Below are 6,000 nucleotides of genomic sequence, written 5' to 3'. Positions count from 1 at the left end.
CTACGTCTGGGACAACGGCTCACCTCTCAGCTTCACTCACTGGGACAGAGACCAGCCAGGTACACACACACCCTGCATCAGCTGTACCGGCACAGGACCACACACACACACACACACACACACACATACATACATACAGTCTGAATGAACACTGATGTCCTCTTTGTCTCTAGATAGCGGGGATGGTACTTGCGTGGCCATGACGACGGGGCAGGTCGGTGGCTTCTGGGATGACAAGGAGTGCACGGAGAAACACGCGTTCATCTGCGAGAAATACAGGCCCGACATCACCCCACCCACACAAGCCCCGACCCCCCCTCCTGCACAGGGCTGCGCTGACGGCTGGACGGCCCTGCCTCACTTCAGGAACTGCTACAGGGTACAAAAAGCTGTGAATTCATTATATTATATTATATTATATTATATTACAATGTAATATACAACAATACAACAATGTCATATGGAACTATATTGACTTGTACTGTGCAAATATGACAAGTCGTAAGTTATTGTACTCAATGTTATGTTTTGATCTATTTATTTATTTCTCTCTTTTTTTCCCCCATCACACACACAGCACCTCATCAATCCACAAAACTGAAATTTCTGCTCCTCTGCCTCTCACTTACATGCCAAATACATCAAATACATTATCGTTGTAACATCCGTTGTGTTTCCTATGTCACTTTTTGGTCACACTATATCACCCCCCAAAAAACCTAAACAAAAACATCTAAATCTCTGCAGGGTTCATTTGGTCGGTGCTCATTTACTCATTTACTGTCTGATTCATTGCAGCTCTTCCACCGAGTGGACTGGTCCATGAAGAAGAGCTGGGGCGGAGCCAACGAGGACTGTATTGCCAGAGGAGGGAATCTGGTCAGCATCCACAGCCAGGAGGAGGAGGAGTTCCTGTCTGTGTACACCAAAGCCAGCAGCAAGTGGATCGGCCTCAAGCACAACCCCACAGAGGGAGGTGGGTCTAATGTGTGTTTTACAGTGAACGCAGGTGGATTTGAATTCAAGAGTCCGCCAAACTGGAAAACCTGACGATTGATTACTCCGACACTGTGTACCAAAACACCTCTGAGACTGTGTATCTTTAAATGTCCCCCTTAAACATCCATCCTATTTAAAACAACATTTAGTTCCATACAGATCATCATACTCCCTCAGACACAGTTTTTTTTTTGGTACCCAGAATCTCTAAAGAAATAGGTAGACATGCATTTAAATACAAAGCAACTTATCATCCTCTGTTAGATCAGTCACTTCCATACATCTTTTTAAGACCTCACTAACATCTCTGTTTCAAATAACATGTTTCTGCCATTAATTAATTGTAATATTTACCCATCGTATCTGTAATGTATTATGATTATTTTGAATGTGTATATTCTGTGTTGTGTGTCTAATGGATTGTATTGCATCAAATGTCTGTAAGTGTCTGTGTTCAGGACCCACAGGAAGACGAGATGATTCATCTCAAGGGGCTATCCTTACTAAATACATTTTAAATTTTAAATTTTTCCTGCTGTCCTAGGTTACTCCTGGAGTGACGGCACCCCTCTGTCCCACACCAACTGGGGTCCCGATGAACCCAACAACCACGAAGGCCGCGAGGAGTGTGTGGAGATGGTGAGCAGCCAGAACGGGACCTTCTCCTGGTGGAACGACCTCAACTGCGACGCTCACCAGGACTGGATCTGCATGATCAGGAAGGGAAAGACCCCCATCCTGCCCCCAGTGCCCCCATCTCCTGACCCAGGTAGACCCACAATGCACCTGTCTTCCCCTGCACAGAGAAGACAAATTATGTTTTTGTCTTTTCATGCAAAACCATAAGCACTCTCTGCATTTGCCTCGAAAACAACTCAGTCTCTTAACGTTACATTGTTATCTCATAGCGTGGTGAATGTGCAGGTCACAACTTGTCCACCAGAGCGTTTTGGAGTTGTTGGATTGTGTATTTGATGAGTTTGATGAGGGAAACCAAGAAATCCCATGAGCCTCTGTAGCGTAGCTCTGAGCAGCTCGCGGCTCTGCTCTGCCGTTCTAAAAATAGCTTGCACCAACAATTAAAGGTAACAAACCTACTCCTAAAACTATAGGGATTATGGCAATGGGACAATTTGCCAAATGTTGAACTATCCCTTTAAATTTGGAGCTGAGGATAGCACAGAATATTGCATAAGGACAACTTGCATGATTGTGGACATGCAAGTGTGACAGTCTCATGAATTTTTGGATCGATCGATCAGCCATTAGTCGCAGCTCTACATCCAAATTACCCCCACATACATTCACATACAACACACATACCAGTACCTCACATATTCATTTAGGAACACAGTCTGGTAAGATAAATGAAAACATTGCTGCTATGTTGATCAGGCTCTCTCGCCCCTCTGAGTGTGAGAGGAACAGAAAATTACAAACCAATCTTATCTTCACCATGTCACAATGTGTGTTCACACGTGTCAACACTCAGCTCCCGACTGTGGAACCAACCCCGGCTGGAGGAAGAACAACAACATCTGTTACTACTACAACGACACCGACCCTGTGAACTTCCACGATGCCATGATGCGTTGCTTCGCTGAGAAGGCCAGACTCGTCTCCATCCTCAACAAAGACGAACAGGCTTATGTTAACAGCATGGTGGGTGTTATTTTTATTTCCTGTTTTAAGTCTTTGGAAGAAATAAATTATAAAATATATTATTAAAAAAAATAGTAAAATCTGTTTGCAATGTGCTGCAGGTGGGAACAGGGGAGGTTTCTTCATCCTGGCTTGGAATGGCGGTGTTTGGTATTGCAAGTGGAGAATACTTGTGAGTATATTGCTAAGTGACGTTGAGGAGTTAAAATGAGGTGCAATTAAAGAGAAAATCTTAAATCTGTAAAATTAATTCCCATTCACATTTAAGTGCCACCTGTTCTAAGTAAAGTTAAAATATAGCACACTGTAGCTTCTGCTCCACAGATGATTTTCTTATTTGTGATGTACACAAAAAAGCTGTGTTTTATCTGCACAGGTGGTTGGACCATTCCCCCGTGACGTACACACACTGGGGGGGAGGTGAGCCCAACAACGCCAACGGAGAGGAGCAGTGCGTTCAGATGAACAGACATCAAGGTGAAACTGAAACTCCTCTAACAACACATTTAATTTAAGGCATCATATAGATCTGATTATTGACTGTGCAGGTTTACAGGTTTGCAGTGATATTTACATCTCTGGTCTCTGGTTTGTTAAGGTGGATGGAACGATGCCAACTGTGGCCGGCTTGCAGGCTACGTCTGCAAGAAGTTCCCTGGAGATATCCACACCCCTCCTCCCCCTACACAGCCCTGGGAGGGCAACTGCCCTGAAGGTAAAATGCACATTTTAAATACAAATATAAAACACGCAAAATCCCTAATTTATAAAATATTATATCTTTTTGCACCAGTGTGATTACATAGTTAGATTTGTAAGGTCCCCAATTAACAAAAAAAACATGACATCTATATCTGGTTATTGTATCAAGACATAGATTTTCTGGAAAAATGTACCATATTTACAACATAAAGTGTTTAAGTATTATCTTTGAGCATCTTTAAAATATAATACGGTCTCTTAACCTTCTTTCCTTTCTTCTTTCCTTTCCTTCAGGTTGGTTGCGCTTCAAAGACAAGTGCTTCATGTTCAAGGGGAGGAAGGACGACATTAAAGCCAACTGGTCTTACGCTCGGACTTGGTGCAAAGATCAAGGCGGAGAGTTGGCGGTTATCGATGACCAGTATGAGAATGGTAAGTTCAGAAGTAGATGAGTTACCATGTAGAAAAATCCATCACTGCTGTTGCTTGTGGCTCAGAGAGTTTTTTAATCCTCTTCTCTAGAATTTGTGGCCAGTTACCTGAGGGACCTGCAGCTCCCCACCTGGATCGGTCTGTCAGACCTGTTGGCGGAGAATCAGTACGCCTGGAGCGACGGGGTCAGCCCCGTGATGTACACCAACTGGAACGACAAGGAGCCCAACAACGTCGGAGGGACGGTGAGGATGAGGAGTGTTTGATGATGAGGAGGGTGGGCGGGGATATCGTGAAGCACAGACAGAACTAAAACCTTCACTAACTTCATCCTAAACAGGAACACTGTGTGGCGATGACTCACGGCCCACTGGTGACCGGGAGGTGGAACGATGACGCCTGTCACAATGAGCAAAGCTTCGTCTGCTTCAGGAAGAAATGTCAGTAAACACAGAAATGAATGAAAACATTCCCAAACAAACAGCAGCTGAATCCCTGTCCAGGCTTTACAGTACTTAAAGGAGACATATTATGCCTCTTTTCCACAAACTAAAATAGTTCCCAGGTGTCTTAAAGACATATCTGTGACATGCTGTGGTCAAAATACCCCAAGGATCAAACATCACAGCACTTTTTATCCGCTCAAAATAGCCCTATTCAGAACGGCTGGTTTCAGTGCCTGTCCCTTTAAATGCAAATGAGTCACTGCTCACCCCCCACCTTGCCCCCTCTACCGGTACTCACAGGTAGGGGTGGTATTATGCAAATTCAAAAACTAATGATCAGCTGAGGGAACAGCTCATAAAACCACATGGATTTCAACCTAGGGAGCCTGAAAATTACAGATGTTTTTGTCAATTCTCACATTTTGGCGTCCGGATGGCAAGACAAACACCCAAGTATATGTTAAAGAGCCTTCAAAAAGTGATATATCCATAATATGTTCTCTTTAAAAAGAAATTTCTCCATCTCCCTCCACATCAGCGAGCAGCGTCCCGCCGCCACCTCCAACCAAGAGCCCCTGCCCGGACGGCTACACCTCCTGGTACCAGAACTGCTACAAGCTGGTGGAGGCGGCGGCGACCTGGGACGCGGCTCAGGCGTCCTGCAGGCAGCAGGGAGGCAACCTGGCCAGCATCGACATGAGCTACGACCAGGCCTTCGTCGCCGGAGTGGTGCTGCAGGGCAGAGCAGACGCCTGGATCGGACTCAGGCGACAGGTGCTGTCCTGATGTATATTTATCGTTATAGAAGAACAGTTCAAGTTCAATATTTAAACTCATATCAAACAACCCCACTGTGGGTAAAAGTATGCATAAAATACTCTTTTACAGTTGTACACTGCAAAAACTCAAAATCTTACCAAGAATATTTGTCTTATTTCTAGTCAAAACAAATCTCATTATCTCATTATACTTAAAATAAGACTCATCACATTTAAAAAGTAGCTTGTTTTTAGATACTTTTTACTTCTTTCAAGCATATTTTCACTTGAAATAATCTGATAGTGGGGCACGTTTTTATTTCCTATTACAAGCACAAAAAACTTGCTTTCACTGGCAGATTTTTCTACTTATAAGTGAAAATTATCTAAAAACAAGTAATTTTTAGGTGATGAGTCTTTTTTTAAGTGGAAAGAGATTAGTTCTGACTAGAAATGAGACATTTTGACAAGAAATAAGACAAATATTCTTGGAAAGATTATGAAAGTTTTTGCAGTGTAAAGAATCAATATCAGCAAACTAAACTCAAAGTTTTTAGTTTTTTTCCCCTCTTCTAAAGCAACTTTATTTATAACCACAAAAAAGAAAACAACTACAGAATAATCTCTATGTGCTTCAAATATCACACAATAAAAACGTCATCATCAGTGTAGCTACACATCATAAGGGGAAATTCATAAGTTTGTTTTTTTTTTCAACGCAGGATGACAGCTCCTACACATGGACAGATGGCTGGCCTGTTTTTTTCACTAAGTGGGGACCAGGAGAGCCGAGCAACATCAAGGACGAAGGCTGTGTCAGCATGCACGCTTCACCTTTTTTCCAAGGGACCTGGAACGACACCAAATGTGAAGACACAAAACCCTACATCTGCAAGATCTCCTCAGGTATGACTCGCCTTGGCTTTGCCCCTCCTGACTGGTTTTCTCTAGATCTGTAATGATTGACAAATAAGTTTTATTTACATTATGTAACTTTGATC

This window comes from Trachurus trachurus, assembly GCF_905171665.1.
Source record: "Trachurus trachurus genome assembly, chromosome: 12".
Lineage (NCBI taxonomy): Eukaryota > Metazoa > Chordata > Actinopteri > Carangiformes > Carangidae > Trachurus > Trachurus trachurus.
Note: the sequence above shows the minus strand (reverse complement) of the source record.